At 37.6% G+C, this 18896-nt stretch overlaps 1 pseudogene; it reads right to left on the bottom strand.

Annotated features, from left to right (window-relative positions):
- Positions 1-7083: 7083 nt before the first annotated feature.
- On the bottom strand, positions 7084-7633 carry LOC147439789 (uncharacterized; annotated as a pseudogene).
- Between the last annotated feature and the right edge of the window lie 11263 nt (positions 7634-18896).

Raw genomic sequence — 18896 nt, 5'->3', positions numbered from 1 at the left:
CCCTTATGCATCCAATTCAATATGTAAAAGCTACTTTCACCCAATTAAGGATTATAGCTCTCATAGTGTGCAGTGGAAATGTTCAAATCTATGATGTGAAAAAATGCAAGACTTCAAGGATCTTTATATACCCAGTACACTAGTACAGGACATCCGACCCTTGACTATCAACTCGTTATTTAAATATACTCATCTTCTAAAACCAACTACAGCCCTTTTATGGACCAATGGCTTCGTCACAATGAGCATGAATCTCCAAATTCTCAATTGTTTTTGTTTAGGACCTTTATGTTCGGTGAAGGATTTAAATATTTCTAGAAGTGGTTACCGAATTAAGAATCACATTCGGCTCAAAAAAAGGACGTGTGACTCTGTAACCTTACGTCAATTCACAAGGAGATGACTATACCCGGCACTCGGATATAATACCCAGGGATTTGCCTAGTTAAAATGCCAAAGTAAGAAGAGGTTTACTATATACAGTCAGGCCCGCCGGGCTTTTCCATTTTCCCGGCGGGCCCGCCGATAAAACACTACAGCCCGACGGGGATCGCCGGGAAAATGGGAAAGCCCGACGGTCCTACCAGCTCTATTGGTTTTTGTAGGTCACCATCAAGATCACGTTAACAATTAACGTGATCACGTGATTTTCTTGTGTAAATACTAGAGTTATTAACGTAATCACACGATTGTGATTACGTCAATGAAATCCCTGGTCGCACTACGAGCGGCGCTAATATTAAGTACCTCTTGTAGTGATTGTAGACAAGGTTATATGCAAGCTCTATACCAAACCTTGGAATTTTCATCAAATTCTAAGGTTGAGGTACATGGATCGCGATCCATGTTCAACCACATCTGGACTTGATCTCTTGGTAGCTTGTTGAACTCTACGTCCACAAGCTAAGTCTCAAAGCTTTTTGGATTTGGACTTGTTTTGACAGGTCACATGCCCAATACAAGGTCTGCACTACGGTTCTCGGTATGTCACATGTTTCTCTCCCTTTTGACCCAAATTTGCTCAATTTTTTTCAAAATTGTACTTGGGGTATGTTTTCTTGTGTATTCACTACTACTCATCTGTAAAGTTTCTCGTTAAGTTGTATATATGGGTACATGGATCACAATCCATGTTTGGAGCCCAAATTGACTTCTCTTGGTACCATCAGATTCAACATGATTAGTAGGTCCTATGGTATCATTTTTTTTGAAAATGGACCTGTGGATTGAAAATTATGTCAATTTTGGCACTTACTCAGCATACTTGGTACTTCTGGGCTTTTGGTTTGGTTTTTTGTATCCAAATTCAGTTTTGAAAATACCACTAAACTCCTTGTGATTTCCTCTACCTATGGTGCAAATATGGTATCAGGTTGTGACAAAGGAACATGGATCGCAATCCATGTATCTATGTGTCAAATTGCATTGAAACTTGGCATAGAGTTTCCCCTTGGTCTCTTGATCCCTGCTAAATGGCTTTTGTGAGATTTGGACTTGTTTAGGTCAGGCAAAAGCCTAGGTCTAATTTAGGGTCTTCCTCTTTTAACAGTTTTTTGCCCTTTCCACCCACTTTTTGAACTTTTTTGACCAAAATTTTTTGGGGACTTTTGTTCACAATGGTCTATGCTAGATGCTGGAAAAGTTTGTGTCCAAAAATTCATCAGGGGTACATGGATTGCGATCCATGTTCCACCACTTTTGGACTTGATCTTTGGTGTGCTGATAGCTTATGATGTTTATTGCTTGCTCCATAAATCTTTTTGAATTTGGATCAGTTTTGCCCTACACAGAATTGACTTCTACAGTCTGCTGTGATAGTTTGACAATGTTCTGTTTTTTGTTCTTTCAATCACTTTTTGCAAATTTTTTGCATATAGTTCTTTTGGGAAAAGTGTTTGTCTACGTCTCAGCTACCTACTACTCACTTCTCAGCCAAAAAAAATTCAAAATTTTTTCATGAGGTACATGGATCGCGATCCATGTTCCATCACATCTGAATACGAAATTTGGCTTCATGATTACCTGCGGTGTCAGTAATCTATTCTGAACACCACTTCTTTTTGAATTTATACATTTTTTTCCCAGTAAGTGAGTTTTTCTGATTACTTTGCGATTTTTGACTAGTTTCTGTATTTGGCTATTTTGGCCAAATTTTTTCAATTTTTTGCTATGGTCCCTTTTGGCAAAGTTGTTCCACTAGTTATCTGGACTGTACTTGTCAGATATCGGCCACAAATGTCGAAAGGTACATGGAGCACAATCCATGTTTGGCAGCATTTTTTGATGAATTTTGTTTCCTTGGTTCTCTATGTCGTGTAGAAGCCAAATCTCAACCCTTCTAGAATTTGGATCCCAAAAAAGTTAAAAAATCTCAAATTTTGCATCTTAACTGCTTGTTTTGTTATTTTTGCCCTAACAATCAATTTTGATGTGATTTATGAGTTTTTCTTTCAAGAAAACATGATGAGAGCAATGTCCCACTGATGTACAATGTAACTGGTCATTTTTTCCCAAAAATGTTCTCTAGGGTACATGGATCGTGATCCATGTTCCTCCACAAAATCCGGCCAAACTTCTTAGATTGCTTCTAGAGAGTATGTTGATGCCTTTGATCCACAAATTTTTGAATTTGGATCACTTGTAAGGTCTCCACCATCAAATATTCAGAATTTCAGAGTTATGGTCATTTCCACCAAAATATGGTTTTCACCCTTTTTTTTCTGAATCTTTTAGCCCAAATTTGATGGTGGTAGTTCCTACTTACCCTACTCCTAAGTACTGCAATGAAACATGAAAGAAAAACAAAGAAATGATACAAAATAAAGTCAAAACAAAAAACGGTACAACACTCTAAAAGCATAGAGTAAATTGAAGAATAAAATGCTTTTGGCTATCTCACTCACAACTCGTTGGACGTCTACAACATAACTTTTTGGTACTCAAATATTGTCAATACTCAGGGAAGTGACTCGGATGGGGCACGGAAACTCTTTGAGATTGTCAATTTCAAGAAGTGAACCTTAACAAGAGAACATGAACAACTCTACAAGCAAACCAACACTCAATGATCAGGGAAATTTGCCTATGTCCTTTCTCACATCTCTAGGTCATCACACCATTTTGGCACTCAAACGGACTGGAAATGCAATGAAACTTTAGGAGGATGTCTAGGAAATCTAGGGGCACTATCCTACCAAGTCTGGTCGCAATCCAACAAGGTACAAAAATCACGATCCATCATGAAAAAGATCATGAAAATTGCAACAAAACTATCTAGAAAGGTCACCCTATGGTCTAGAAACACTCTCCTATGGTCAAAACGACTAAGAAAAATAATTTAAGCAATCAAATTGAAGATTAGTCTCACTAACACGTAGTCGCGAACCTCAATGAAACTGAAAATGCTTACACTTGAATTAAAGAGCAAAGAGAGAGGAACACAATGCGGCTAAAAGCAAGGGATGGTGGTACAAAATTGGTTGTCCTTGACAGTACCTTTTGATGGTACTTTGACAAATCTTTGCAATGCGATTTATCCAAATCATAAAAGAATTTAGTTATCATTGGATACATCTTTAAAAGAGGAACATCAAAATAGAATGTCGGAAAAGTTTTGACACAAACTACAAAAATTTTACCACTCCCTACTTTTTCAGTGGTACCAATAAGATGGAAAGAAAATTGGTCCTTTTTTTGTACCACCATCCCTTGCTTTCAGCCATGCACATTTTAGAATTGAAAACTGATTACCCAATCGCTAGAAAAGTTGATTACAAGTTGGAACAGCTTTGTAGCTGGAGCGTACGTACAACAGAGCTCTTGACCTTTATACCTGAGGATTTCTAAATGGCTAGTGGCTGGCTCACATGGACCTTTACAATTATGATGACATCATTACAACTCAGGGAATTGACCTGCTACTCTGAAATCAAGATTTACCTAGAGTATCACTACACTAGCTCACCAAAATAATTGACTACAAATGTGGTGTCCGGCTAAGTGTACGGCCAAGTGGATGCCCGTTCAATCTGTCTCTTAATATATGCCAAAATGGTTGGTGGATACTTTGCATGATAGTAAATTGGACGCATCTATGTCTAGTCATACTCGTTTAGGTTCTCGCTATGCATCTTATGTGTCAGATTGTTATGCTTTGACTGTGTCTAGTTTATCTGATGTGGAGGAGACTCTGTCTTTTGATGGAGCACATAATTCAAAAAATTGAATGGTTGCCATGCAATTAGAATATGATGCAGTTACAAAAAATGACACATGGACTATATGTAATTTATGTCCTAGGAAGAAGGTTGTTGGTACAAAGTGGGTCTACAAGTTCAAACATAAGCCATATGATGAGATTAATCGCTACAAGGCTTGACTTGCTTCAAAAGGTTATGCACAACAGAAAGGAATAGATTATGAAGTGACTTTATCTCCCACTTGTCGTATGATTATTGTTTCATTTTCTATGTCCGACATTGATATTTCTTTCTTGAACGGTGATATATTTGAGGAAGTTCATGTAGCACATCTTTGGAGTTTTCTCAAGAAAGGACAAGAAGATAAAGTGTGCAAATGTAAGAAAGCTCTTTATGGGATGATACAATATCCTTGTTTTCGGTATGCGAACACTCATGCTGATTTGGTTAAAGGACGCTTTTGTAATAGTCCAATAGAAAGCACTTTGTCTGTCAAGCATGATGGTGATCTAATTCTCATTGGCATTCTATATATAGATGATTTGCTAAAGTTACTAGCCTGCATGAGACACATATTACTCAATTTAAGGCTGGTTTGAATGCTACTTTCAAGATGAAAGACTTGGGACTTTGCATCATTACTTGGGCATAAAATTTTAGATTCATAGAGACATTACTATGTAATTTTGGACTTGAAGACTACAAACCTATTACTATTCCCATGGAAACAAGTTTAAAATTGAGTCTTCATGATGCTGGTGATCCTACCGATATTGTCACCCTTTATTGTCACATTATTTATGTATACAATACGACGCCCGCTATTTAGTATATAGTCTTACATGTCAATAGATTTATGCATAGCCCAAGGTGTAAGCATTAACATGCTGTGAACATGACTTTTTCTACTTGAGTGGCACTTTACATCTTGGCTTGGTTTATCCCAAGCGGGGATCATTGCCTCAGATTGGGCTAGTTTCTATGACACATGAGTGTCCACTATGAGTTTTTGTTCCATGCTTGGTAGCTCATGCATATAATGGTTGGTCAAGAATCAGCTATTTTAGAAAGTTCCAGTAGCGAAGTTGAGTATAGGGTAGTCTTCATAGCTATGGTTGAGTGTGTATGGCTCAAACACCTTATTGACAAAATGGTGCCAACATTGTCTACACTGAAAATCAAAGTGCATTGGCAAATGCAGGGGAACCATTTTTCATGGTTGCACAAAGCACATTGAGGTGTATTATCAGTAAGTTAGAGAGAGACTCTCAATAGGAGAGATCAGCTAGGCTTATGTGAGAATACAGTACAATCTTGTAGATCTATTCACGATGGCATTTCCTCATAAGAAGTTCAAAGCTTTTTGCAAAGCTTTGTGCTTGCTTTTCTTTGTGGATCGATCATGGCCTCAGGGCATGACACTTCCCTATACACTATGTGCCAGCTCTAATTCATTTCATCTCTCCAAAGGGAGATTTGATACCATATATGTGTGGCAGTGATGTGTGTGAACACACTTGAGACTGTTGGGACATTTCCCCCCTCACTAGGAGGTTTTTCCCATCGTGCATTGTATATATGCCCATCATCATAGGGCTAACGTATCTTTCCATTTTGTGCACTAAGAAATATACTTTCTTATGTGGTCCTTGAGCTTCTTCATCCTCTCCAAGATGTGTATGTTTTCCTGCAACCCTATTTCCAATAGGTGGATGGATCACAAGCGTCATGAAATTTATGCTCATTTGACAACCGTGGATCCCACCACTTGGGGTTCATTCAAGGCCCTACAATATATATTGCTTACAAACTTCCAACTTGCAAGTAGATTCTCAACCCTATATGCATCCTATTTTGATTTTCCTTTGATATATCTTTTAGCTTGTATTCAAGCACAAGACGCCATAATCTGCCTTAGCTAGTTTAACATACTATAGAGGCATTATGAAGGTGCTTATGCTTAGCCTTTTATGACTAGATTGAAAATCACCATTTAATTTGTTAAAATCTCATGAGTGGATCAAAGTAGGCACAAGTGAATTAGTAGGAGAATAAAATTTTCAAGAGCTATTTGTGGTGAGAGTTGTTAGACTCTCAATACATATCTGCCAGCGGTCTTTTGTTTTTTAATCTTAATAAAAATTGTTTTCTAAAGAAGAATTGCTAATATATGTGATCTAGAGCGTTCTTTTAGTAAGGGATGGCTTTAAATTTACATTGGCAAAAGTAGCCTTTTGTTTTTTATGTCACTAAAACTCTATGCTCATGAAGAGCTTGCCATTTGGAAGTCTATCTCTTGCATTGCAATTTTTGCAAGGCATCAAGCTCATGAGGAGCTTGCCATTTGGAAGTCTATCTCTTGCATTGCAATTTTTGCAAGGCATGTCCAACTTGGGCAAGCAAAAACATCCTCTAGGTTGTTTTCTTTGGATGTAGAAAGTGGGATCCTTGCAACTTGAAGCTACGGGGGAAGTGAATCATTTTTTGGTAGCTAAACATATGTATGCATATGAACATAGGAGACATTACATGTAAGAATCTCTAGATGTTTTTCATTGGTCTCTCAAAATGCAAATTACTCTTAACTTGCATGTAACTAGCATGGGTGTCCTTGTGTGTGGTTGTTTAGAGTGTGCGATGTGTATGTGTGATCATGTATTTTCCCCTTTGTATTTCTGTCAATTTGTAAGCCACTTGGATCATGATCCATGCATCCTTTTTTATTTTTTTGACAGAAACCGGGATAGACTAGCCCGCACGTCTAGCAACTGGTTTGAATCACTAGTGGTCCAAAACTCTCGAGTTTGCACACCTAAACTTAACCAAATCCCACGAGCACACTCATTATACTTTTGGGAGACATATTAGAGTGGCACGTGTCAGACTTTGCAATTAAGAACTAAGTATAATTATAACACAAACTGCATAATTGCATTAATGCATGCTGGCAATATTGAACATGGTAGAGTGGATACAACTTACAAGGCATGCTAATAAAACGGATGATTACAATGATACATTTACTAATCGTATAAGGTGGTTAAAATGATCCCCATACGATTATAAGGTAGTTAAAATGCATGGTGAAATTAGGCAAGCAAGCGATAGACTTGCAGATGGAACTGAAGGAAAGTAGCTAGGCGCCGCCGCCAGTGGAGGTAGTGAAGGAGGTAGCGTTGGTGGAGGACTCTGCAGTGGTGTTGAAGGTGGCGGCTTTTGCAGCGGCCCTATTGCAACGCCTGTAGCTGCTTTGGCAGCCAGAGCCGCAGTATGCGCTACCACAGCCGCAATAACCAAACTGGCTGCAGCACTGCCCGGCGTTGCAGTAGCGCGGCAAATTTCGAAGCCACAAGCAGCAGCGCAACAGCTGCGTGCACATCATAGCGGGCCATATTGGCTTACTTATTAAGAATTAAGCCCTAGTAAATATCTGCTGCAGATCGCTAGGGCTCGCTGGTATTAATTAAATCACGCTTTCTGATTCTGATTTTATAACTAACCCTGCTTCTCACTCTACATGAAGAGTTAACCAATTTGTAGTGAAATTGATGTGAACGTTGCAGCTAATTATAGAGCGGCTCCACATTCTCCATGTAAAGTATGCATCCCTCCCACAAAAGCAGCTAGGGTCCATACATGACCTCCTTTTACAAAACTAAGCTTTCCCTCAACCAATCAATCAAGTACCCATTTACATTATTATGCAGAGTTTCTAGTATAGTGAAACACCACCGCTAATGTAGAGCTCTCAAATATTTGATCAAGAGACCCATGACAACATTTATATCTCCACTTACTTGAAAGAACTCCCCCCCATCTTGGATGTGATAGAGTTCAAGGCAAGAAACATCACCAAGGTGGAGGAGTCTATCCATATTCGAGAGGGAGAGCTTGATCCCTTGCTGTGCACAATAACCATGGCCACCTATAAGATAAACATTAAGGAATATTTGTTGCTATAGGATATACAAACTCTCTTTTAAATTATAAGAAATCATTACTATTTCAATTATAATGAATCATCATAGAACAATATCATCGTATTAAAACAATGCTATCTAACAAAAAACCCTCTCAACCAGTAGAAAAAAAACCATCTCAATAAAAAACGATCAGTACAAACGATTTGTAATCATCATGGAAATGCATCATTATATTGTGGAACAACTTCATGGAGTAATAACCATCTCACTAACAAACAATCTATAGGAAACACTTATAATCATCATATGAAAACACATCATGTTTCCATGAAATAATAACTATCTCAATAACAAATGATCATGAAAACACATCATGACATCATAGAGAAACTCTGGAGATGAATAGCTATCTTAGTAATTATTGATCAGTAGTACGAATGACTTTAATCATAAAAAAGAATGCATCGTGACATCATGAAATAAGTCCACGAAAGAAAAATCATTTCAAAGATAAATGATCGATACGAATAATTTGTAATCACCATGAAAATGCATCACGACATCATGAAACAACTATCTCAGTAATGAGTGATCAATAAGAATCACTTCTAATCATGAAAACTTATCATAAAATCATGCAACAACTCTATAAAAGATTAATCATCTTATTGAGGAATGATCAATACGAATAAGTTCTAATCATTATGATATCATGGAACAACTCCATGGAGTAATAATCAGCTCAATGAAAAACATTCAATACGAGCGATTTTTAATCATAATGAAAAAGTATGATGATATCATTAAATAACTCTATATAATGATGTATGATATATTTAATGATGATATCATTAAATAACTCTATAAAGAAATAATCATAATGATAGATTTAGTGTGCACACACACACTTGGATCGCTAGTAAATTTTCCCCCCTCCTCTAATAAAGCTCCTAGTCAAGTTTGGGCAAGTCGTTGGAAAGACCAATTGGCCACTACCCTTCTTGGTAACATGATTTGGATTAGTATGAGTAAGTAGGGCATTATTTCTCTCTTATAAAGCCTTTTTTTGTTTAGCAATTGATTCGCATTGGGAATCCCATCTCAATTCTTCAAATATGCCATTTGATAGTCATTTGCAAATGCTTCTTGATGCATCATCAAGCTCATATTCTAGGCAATATTAATTTTTGATAAGTGCTTTGCTATTCTTAGGTGTGTACATTACTGCTAAATAGAGTTTATAACATTACGTTCTAGGGATTTTCACATGGAAAGGCCCGTGGCTAAGTGGTATAAGGCACCCAAAATAGTGTGCTCTCATTGTGGGTCATATGTTTAATGTGTGCATAGTCCATTTTTTGGTTGTGTGGCAAGCCTCATAGACATTAAGTAGTCCCTCTATTGAACTTCATAATTAGGTTGGGTATGGACGGACCATGAGATCATTTGTTAAGGCTCCAATCACATGCCGCTGGTTGCCACTCACCAGTCCCAAGCCGATTGCCAACTATTGAGCACATGTTAGTTCACTCACCGACCAGTCTCGTTTGGCAAGCTATCGACTCCTCCCGGCCAAGAAGCACTTCTTGCGTGTAATTGCTCTTTTGCTTGGGCTCAAACATTTAAGGGGTTTTTCCCACTGCTTGCAGAACCCAATCCTCATGAATTAGACCATTCTACAATTGAACAAAGCCCTAAAGCCTTGGAGATTCCATTGAAGCAAAGGCAATCAAACCTCAACAACCATCAGCACTCCAAGTATTTCAAGCAAAGCTCAAAATTTTCTCCATTTTGAAAGCCTTCTTCCCACGAAGACCTCGAAGGCTCCAGCCAAGGTGAAGGGGTGCTTCTCGAAAGGGAAGAGTGACTCCACTCTCGGCCAAGCCTTCATAAATTTGATGTGTATGTGACTATTGAAGAGATTGTACAGAGAGTAGGCACTACCAAGGGAGTCCCTTGGCAAGACGCTCTCTCACACACTCACTTGTACTATGGGGAAGACAACTTAAGTAAGTTCAATGGCACGGGGTTCCACACTTGGCAAGTGAAACTCAATGGCTACCTTATGACAAAAGGCCAAGTATGGCATCTACTGAAACCAATGAGTGACGGGGAAACCATGTACACTGGGGCTAGCACTTCACAATTCCAAAGGAAGGATGAGCAAGCACTCGGCATCATCCTCATAGCATTTTACGACAAGCACTCGACGTATGTTGGGGTAATCCTAGCTTATCCTAGCTTATGGAGCCTTTCCCTAGCTCTCCATGACCATGTATACATCCCAAATGATGCCCATGCATGTGTATATGACCCATGGACCTTTGTAGCATCTTTATTAATGCATATGAAGCCAAAAAGGAGGTCAAAACAGCCCCTTAGAATGTGCATACGGGTTCTCCACTTGTTTATTCTCTTTTGGGCTGATTCTTGAACCCTCTTACACATCATATACGATGCAAGCAAGAAGATCTAGTCTATGCCTATATAAGAGGCTCTCATATACTCATTTATATGATGATTGGAAGGATAACTATGTCCTATTTCACTCACGAATGTCTCAATATGTTATCCTCCTTAACCTTTCAAGTCAGTGGTGGTGCAACCAATGGTTCCTATGGTGACGGTTGATAGAGTGGAGTGAGTGGTTCAAGGTCCAGATCTCGTTATAGCCAGGGATTTTAATGATCTTGATAGTCAAATTAAAGAGTTGAGGATAAACATAATGAATAGAAATCAAAGAGAAGCATGGCCAACTAGAAGAGACACGGGACGAAAGCTGTATGGAAGATGCTACAATTGTGGTGAAGAGGGTCAGTATAACCCTGATTGTCCTGAACTACCAAAAGAGCGAGGAGGGATGTATTCCTTATATGGATCCGAACGAGGAAGAGGGGAAGAAAATCATCAAGAGTGGGCACTAGAAGCACCACCATAGTAGCAACCCCCTCAATTGTTGCCTACAAATGGAGAAGGTAGGTATATCAACATCATTACCCTTGAGCAATAGGATGTGTATGTCTTGGCCAATAAGAGATCCATGCATGATAAGAGAGACAAAAGAAGAATAGGAAATAGAAAGATAAAGTTGAAGATCAACTAGATAGTAGCAAGAGGTAGCGACAAAGTAAAATAGGTTTAAAGGACTATCCTCTTGGCCAAGATGTTGAAGACTATAATATTTTTGATGATATAAAAAATCAAAAGGCTAATACATCTTTTGGTCAATTTGGTGTCATCATTGAGAGTAAATCACTCTACAAATATGGTGCCAATAGTTGAGGCTATGCTGAGAAAGAAGATGGAAATGCAAGCATATGTGGATGGTGGTATATGGTGGTGCCCAAGTGTGTGCCGTGATCAAGGCTATCATGTTGGAGGTAGGCATCAAACTGTCAATGAATGGTTTGATCCGTATGAGGATGGCCAACCACAGAAAATCAAGGTGCCTTCGATAGCTGGCGCTATGAAGATAAAAGTCTTGGGGATTGATCTCTTGGTTGATTTCTAGGTGATGCAAGCAGGTGAGAATGCTTACCGGATCATTCTAGGGAGGTTCTGACCTATAAGCCTTGGTGCTAAACAAGTTGGAGCACGGGTTTGATCACCATCCCTGACAAAGATAAAGGAAGGACCCTAGTCTACAACATGAAGGTGCATGAGATCCATATATAGTGTAACAAGACTTGATTTCGAGGTGTTTTAGTAATAAATTTTGTTTTCTAGGAAGTTTTTGTCATTTTAAAGTTAGTCCACTGTGTAGAAGGATGTGTGGATTGTTTTCGTCCGATAAAATTTTTTGATCCGGAAGGCACTTTCTGGGGCATTTTTGAAGGCGTTAACGTGGGATTTTGAAAAAGTGATGTATGAAGCGATTGAAGCCTGCGTTATAAGGAACAACTTTGGTTCTTTGAGTCTTTAGAGATTTTGATGTTTTGATGCTCGTTGAAGGCCAAAGATTAAGAAAAAAGTTGGATTTGCTATTTTTGCATCGTTTTTGTAGAAAATGCTGTTTTGCAGGTTGATTTTCAGCAAATCGGAGCAGGCTATGGAAATTTTCCATCACATAGCCGTCGAAGAGCGCAGCGAGGGCAACAAGATTGTATGAGACGGACTTGGGCTATTTTAAGAGGTCGCAGGCTTTTGGAGGAGAATTGAAGGACGGGTGGTGCGTTTTGGGGGGATTCACCATTCTCTCTTCTGCGAGTGCGAGTGCGAGTGAGACGCTGCATGCAAGCGAATTGAAGCTCGAGGGTTGTCGGGAGGTTCGAGCTCCGTACAACGGAGTGCGCCCATATATATATTCAATTGCTCCTCTGTTGTATCAAACACTATCAATACAAAGATTTCTTCCTCTGTTTTGCTGTCTATCTCTATTATTCGGTTCCCGTGACATATAGCCTTTAGTGGAGGTGCAAGATGTGGATTCAACAAAAACTACCTCATATGATGGTGATGTTTAGTCTATACCATCAGAAGAGAGTGTAGAATTGTAAATATTTAGAAAGAATATTATTTTCTGGCAGAACCATCAACCCAACTTATCTGCTAGAGGAATCATTACTTACTATCTACTTTGGTTTTCTTCTTATCTTGATGGTCTCCTTCCTAGTACCAACTAAACAAGTTTTTCACCTTGGCAAGAAGATTTCTTTGGGGTGAATTAGAGGAGGTCAAAATTCCCAAAGTATCTTGGCAGACCTATTATTGTTGTCCCAAAGAGCAAGTAGGATTGGGTATTCTCAATCTACAACACCTTTCTAATAAGTTAGCCACCAAATGGATTATAAGGGCATCCTTCTCCTTTGACTTCTAGGCTATGTTGATCAAAGGCAAAACTAAATAGTTGTTGTGGAGGTCAAGGAGGAGAAAGAGGATCCAAAAGCAATCATAGAGCGTACCAAAGTGAACGTAAGATGGAGGTTAGAAGAATACTTGATGGAGAAAGAGAAAGAAGAGTATGAAGACATGTTTGTGGAGTTTCCAAAGCTATTTTCCATTGAATATAAAGAATTGCAAGGATAAAAAGGGATAGATCATAGAATTGACCTAAAAGAAGGTGCCTAGCCAAAGGATAAAAAGCTTAGGAGACTGGGGTTCATTCATGAGAGAGGTATTTGTGAAGAGGTGACAAAGATTTCCGAAGCATATTTCTTATTTCAAGTGGAGGAGTCTGATTGTATCTCTCAAGTGGCTATTGTGCCCAAGAAGAAGGAAATATTTAGGATATGTGTCAATTTCCAACCTTTGAACACTGCCACAAAAAGGACCACTAGCCTTTCAAGAATAAATCCTTAATCAAGTTGTAGGTCATGAATGCTACTCAATCGTGGATGGATTTTTTAGCTACTTTCAAATCATGATAGAAATTCTAGATCGACTGAAGGCTACCTTCATTACTCCTTGGGGATGTTTTGCCTACAAAAAAATGCCAATTTTCTATGTACCTATTAATATGTAATCAGTATCATTTTGGTCCGACCCTCTTGCAAAAGCAGGGTAGAAACTTCAAGCCAATCTATTTTGAGAGAAAGATGCATGAAGAATGTAAGTGAGTTCTCTTACACATAAATAGAATAGTGGATATTTCCATTGGTTCTTGCTTGTCATAGGTTCAAGACATTTTTACTATTACATAAAATTTATGTGCTCACCACATCAAACCATTTCTAGGATGTAGTACAACATTTGAAGCCTAGAAAGTTCATATTAAAGTGGACTATGGAGCTCCAAGAGCATGACTTTGAGTTCAAAGTTGATCAATTTGTTAAAGCTCACCTGATGGACATAGTGGTACACAAGGGAGGGGAGCCTCCATCGTACCTAAGAGTCAACAAAAATGAATACGAAGAGGAGATGGATATTTCAAATGCGTATATGATGATGGTAATTGATGGTGCATATACAAGAAGATTCTTCAAAAAGAGAGCAGTGGAGTAATCATTAAGAACCCAAGGGGGGACGTAATTTTTTCTAGGGCTTACGATCTTGATGAAGCTAAAAGCAACAATGAGGTTGAGAACCTCACTCTTTTCCTTGAATTGAATCAGTGTGTTCAGTTTGGATTTAGGAGAGTCATTGTGAAAGGAAATGCATTACAAGCCATGAATCAGTTGCTTGGTTTGTGGAAAGTTAAAAAGGACAACTTAAAGAAATGGTTTTATGGCATCAAGAAGCTTTTGCATGAGTTTGGCTAGATACAATTTAATCATGTTCCTCATGAGTAGAATAAAAAAGCTGATGAGTTGGCTAGGCACAATTTGGATGCTTTGGTAGCTCCTTTAAAGGTCCAAGAAGCCTTGTATGCAGGAAGGGAATCATGGATGTAGAAGCATTTCTTGGTAGAGGCCAATATCCGAAGGGCATGTCAAAGATTTGACGTAAGAGAATCGTTGCAAAAGCAAGAAATTAAACATTGGTAGGTGAGGATATCATGTTTTATGGTAGAGATAGCATTTCAAGGAAAGTGAAGAGATAGGTTTGATCTTGAAGTATTGCCCTAAAGAAACAAATGATCAAGGTAGGGACCAAGTTGTGTTTTGTATTTTGAGAGCGGGTTACTGCTGGTCCTCCATGATGAGAGATTCTTATTTTTGGCTCAAGTCATTCCATGAATGCCAAGTGTTTGCAAATCAAAAGCTTTTGGCTAAGCCTCAAAAAGCTATTATGTCTTCTGATGCATTTGCAATGTGGGGAGTGGATGTTGTAGGTATGATGCCAAGGACCAATAATGGAACAAATTATATCCTTGTGGTGGCTGGGACTATTTGACAAAGTGGGTGGAAGCAAAATCTATGAAAGATGTAACAACAAGAAGAGTGTCCTTTTTTTGCATGAACAGGTGTGTTGTAGGTTTGGAACTCCTATAGTATCATTTTTTATCATGAACCAAGGTTGAAGGGAAAAGTTGTTATTGTTGTCATGGAGAAATTGAAAATTAAACATTATCATTATTCTCCTTACTATCCACAATGTAATGGATTGGTTGAAAATTTCAATGGTCAAATCATAAAGATGCTGTCAAAGTATGGTAGAGAGCATCCGAAAGAGTGGGACCTAGACTCGGAAAAATGTTTGTGGGCTTTTAGAATTATGTATAGAGTGTCTAGACAATTTACGTCGTATGTGATTATTTATGGAAAGGAAGCTCTCATGCCTATAAAAGCGCAATTGGATGTATTAAAATTGTTGCACGGAATCCAAGGTGAGCATAAGAACAGGCTGCAAGAAAGAATTCTTGCTCTAGAGTTGTTGCAAATTAATACAGAGCTAGAAAGACAATGATTATTATTTTCAGCAAGCAGAGACAATGATGGAGGAAATGTATAAGTAGCTGCAAGAGAAATAGATTAAAAATGGAGACCTTGTAATGAAATATAAATCTTGATTGGATTTCATTTCGAGAAGAAGTTGAGGGACAAATGGTTGGGGCCATATAGAGAACAGGAAGCATGTTTTTCGAAATGGCACATATGAGTTGGAAAATATTTCTGGCAAACATTTTTGCTGCAAAATCTATGGTTATGTATTGAAGAAATATTTGGCAAGAGACCTAGTTCCAAATGCCAATAGTCTCTTGGTTGAGCATAAATGCTTGACCTAGAGGGGGGAAATGATGATAGACAACTTTTGGTGTGTATAAAGTAGTGAATAGATGCATGGGAATCTGTATATATAAATGTAAATACATGCATTTGGAAGCTTCATAATGTGGTTTTGCATCCCAAAGATGATGGGACGTGTAAATGTTGTAAATAGTCATGATTGCATGTCGACAGTCGTGCATATATACATGCCTAAACAACATATTGAAGCCTTAGATTTGGTTCCAAGTGGCTTCTTTTGTCTCTAGAGTTTTTTTTTGAGTTTTCTAGAATGTAAATAATGCAAGTTGGAAGTGTGGGCACTCTTATCTAGTCCTAGAGGTTTGACACATGCGATAACTGTCTATTTGCGGTGCTTGATATACAACGATGCACAAAACGTCTTCGAAGTGGTCAAAAGTGGAATGTGGGTATGTGGAAATAAACTCTTGGTATGTGTAATAGGGCTAATTTTTCAAGTTCTTAAAGTCGAAAAGAATGTAGTAGGCTATATCTTTTGTTTAGCACGATTTGAAAGATTGTTGAATAGTCTATTAGATAGAGCTTATCTGAATGAGTTTAAGATATTAAAAGAGAAAATATATCCTCTTCTTTTTAAAACATACACTAAAGATTAATGAATAACAGATAGTCTGTCTATGAACAGTATAATAAAAACGTAGTTAAAAGTGGAATTTTTATTAATACCAATGATTTATATTTATGTGTTTTAACTTAAAATGCATGGGTAGGGTTAAAATAAGTTTAAAAATTAGTGGAGATCCAAAAATAGAGATTTTATGAGTCATGACAAAAAAGTTGCATTTTTAGCTAAATAAAGACGTTTTTTTGCAATTCTATTCACGAGGCCTTATAGAACAGATCTGTTCCTGTCGTTTTGAGTACCTAGAAGCTTGTATTCTGAGTTAGTATCACAAAGTTATGATAGAAACAAATTGTCAGCAGTAGCAAGGCAGCCTACAAGCAGCAACAACAGGTTAGCTTACAAACAAATATACACAGGTAATATCTCTTTTATTTCATCCAATCAAGAAGTAATTATACTCTTTTACGATGGTACAAAATGATGTTTTGAATTTGATTATCATGTTGATTTGGTTGCACGAGTATGTTCTTTTGGCTATTGTGTAGACGATACAGAAATCAATGTGTGAAACAAAATATGTGCAAGGTGTCGTAATATATTGGGATTGTGATCGTGTTGCGATTCTGATTATGATGGTTATTGTCATCATGAGATTGAGATTGAGAGTGTGATTGTGATTGAGATTGAGAGTGAGAGTGAGAGTGAGTGTGTGATTGAGATAGCTCGGGGGTGGTCGAGAGGTTATGAAACGAGCTATGCTCTTCTTGTAATGATTACTTTGTATCCATACAAACTCTTTATTTCCATCTGTTTACTCTGCGTACTCTGTATATTCTTTGTTCATTATCAATGTATTTCGCTCTCCCGTGTCGCGTCACAAGTGGTATCAGAGCAGTTTCGATTCTGCAACATCGATGAAAGACTAGGGGAACCGAGTGAAGAAACAAGAAGATGAAAGCGGAGTCAAATGATTAAAGAAAAAGAAGCAAAAAAAGAATCGATGATGATGTTGAGGATGTCGATGCAGGAGAAGCAACAACCAAACAACTCTTCAAGAAGGCTAAGCTCAATGTATTTGATGACATAAGAAAGATATGCAAATATTTAAAAGCGTGAATTAGATAAGTCGAAGATCTGGATATACTTTAAACATGGTGAACAAGACTACTAGACGTTCAAATGCTCGAGCAAAGTGATCGATAAGGAAATATGTACCAAGATGGCTCAATTGGAGATAGGTAAGTCATCTAGCCCTTCTTTGTGATGCTTTCTGTCTTTGGTACGTCATTTGAAAGCTTTTGCGATCAATTTTATACGTAAAAACAAAAACCTGAAACTGAATTTCTTAATTTATTTTGGTAGTACACATTATTTTTTATCCTTTAAATTGACTGAGAAATTGAATTTATAAATCAACAGAATTGTGGACTTAACTAGTGGTAATAAAAATTTCACGCAAGAACTAGTTGAATTTTTTTTTTCTCTCTGAACAATCGGAAGCATAAAGATAATTTTTATTTCATAAACATATGTATGCATAATGTAATTATTGGTATTAATTAGATGACTGAAAATCATGTTTTTATTGATTGTGAAGAAAGAAAAATCTCTCTAAAATCATTGGATGAGGATAGTCACACTCTTCTTGGGGAAGAAAGAAAGTCTAAATCTAGTTTTGGCCATTAAATTGATAAGGTGACTTAGACAAGAGTGTGAGACTTTTATAACTTTTGACAAATGAGCTAAAAGATAAACCTAGGGAAAAAAATCTATATGTAGAAAAGCTTTTAGATGGACTCAGGGATGTTTTCTTTGATGACCTTCCATATATGTCTTCTTGTAGATCATTAGACCGTGGGATAGGTCTATATCTAGAATCCGAATCGAACTCTTGATCTCGTTATATATTCAACATAGATAAAATTTAGAAACTAAAACTCAAACTTGATAACTTCTTGAAGAAAGGGTTAATCAAGCCTAGCATATCTCCTTGGGACAACCCTGTTCTTTTTTAGAGGAAGAAGGATGGGACTTTTAAACTAGTATGTATTGACTACATGGATCTTAATAAACGAACCTTTGAAAACAAATATCTCCTTCCGCACATCGATGAGCTGATGAGTCAAATTATCGATGCACAAGTATTTTTCAAAGTTTGACCTTCGATCTGGATACGACCAGATCAGAATTAAGGAAGGAGATAGTTTTAAAACTGCATTTGAAACATTGAAAGCAAGGGTGACTGAAAATTTTAAAACTTGGAAAATCTTTTGTGGTAACATGTCATGCAAGGGGGGAACAAATGGGATGTGTCTTATGTCAAGAGGCGAGAGTTGTGGCATGTGAATTTAGAAAGTTGACAAGACATGAAGTAAATAATGAGTTTCTCCTCTAGCATTATATCTCTTAGCTTATCTAAATTCTCATGTGGGAGGGATGTTTGAGAGGAAATTTTGTTCACATAAGGGTAACTTGTATTATCATGATTGCTTATGTGTGTCTGTAAATTCCTCTTTGGAATATTAAATTTTGTGAGAATACCACAAAATAATTTTTTTAGATAATCTTGTTCTAAAGAAAAGAT

Source organism: Adiantum capillus-veneris, chromosome 16 (assembly GCF_014529385.1).
Source record: "Adiantum capillus-veneris isolate H3 chromosome 16, ASM1452938v2, whole genome shotgun sequence".
Taxonomy (NCBI): Eukaryota; Viridiplantae; Streptophyta; class Polypodiopsida; order Polypodiales; family Pteridaceae; genus Adiantum; species Adiantum capillus-veneris.
The sequence above is the reverse complement of the archived record's forward strand: the minus strand, read 5'-3'. Positions and strand labels throughout refer to the sequence as shown.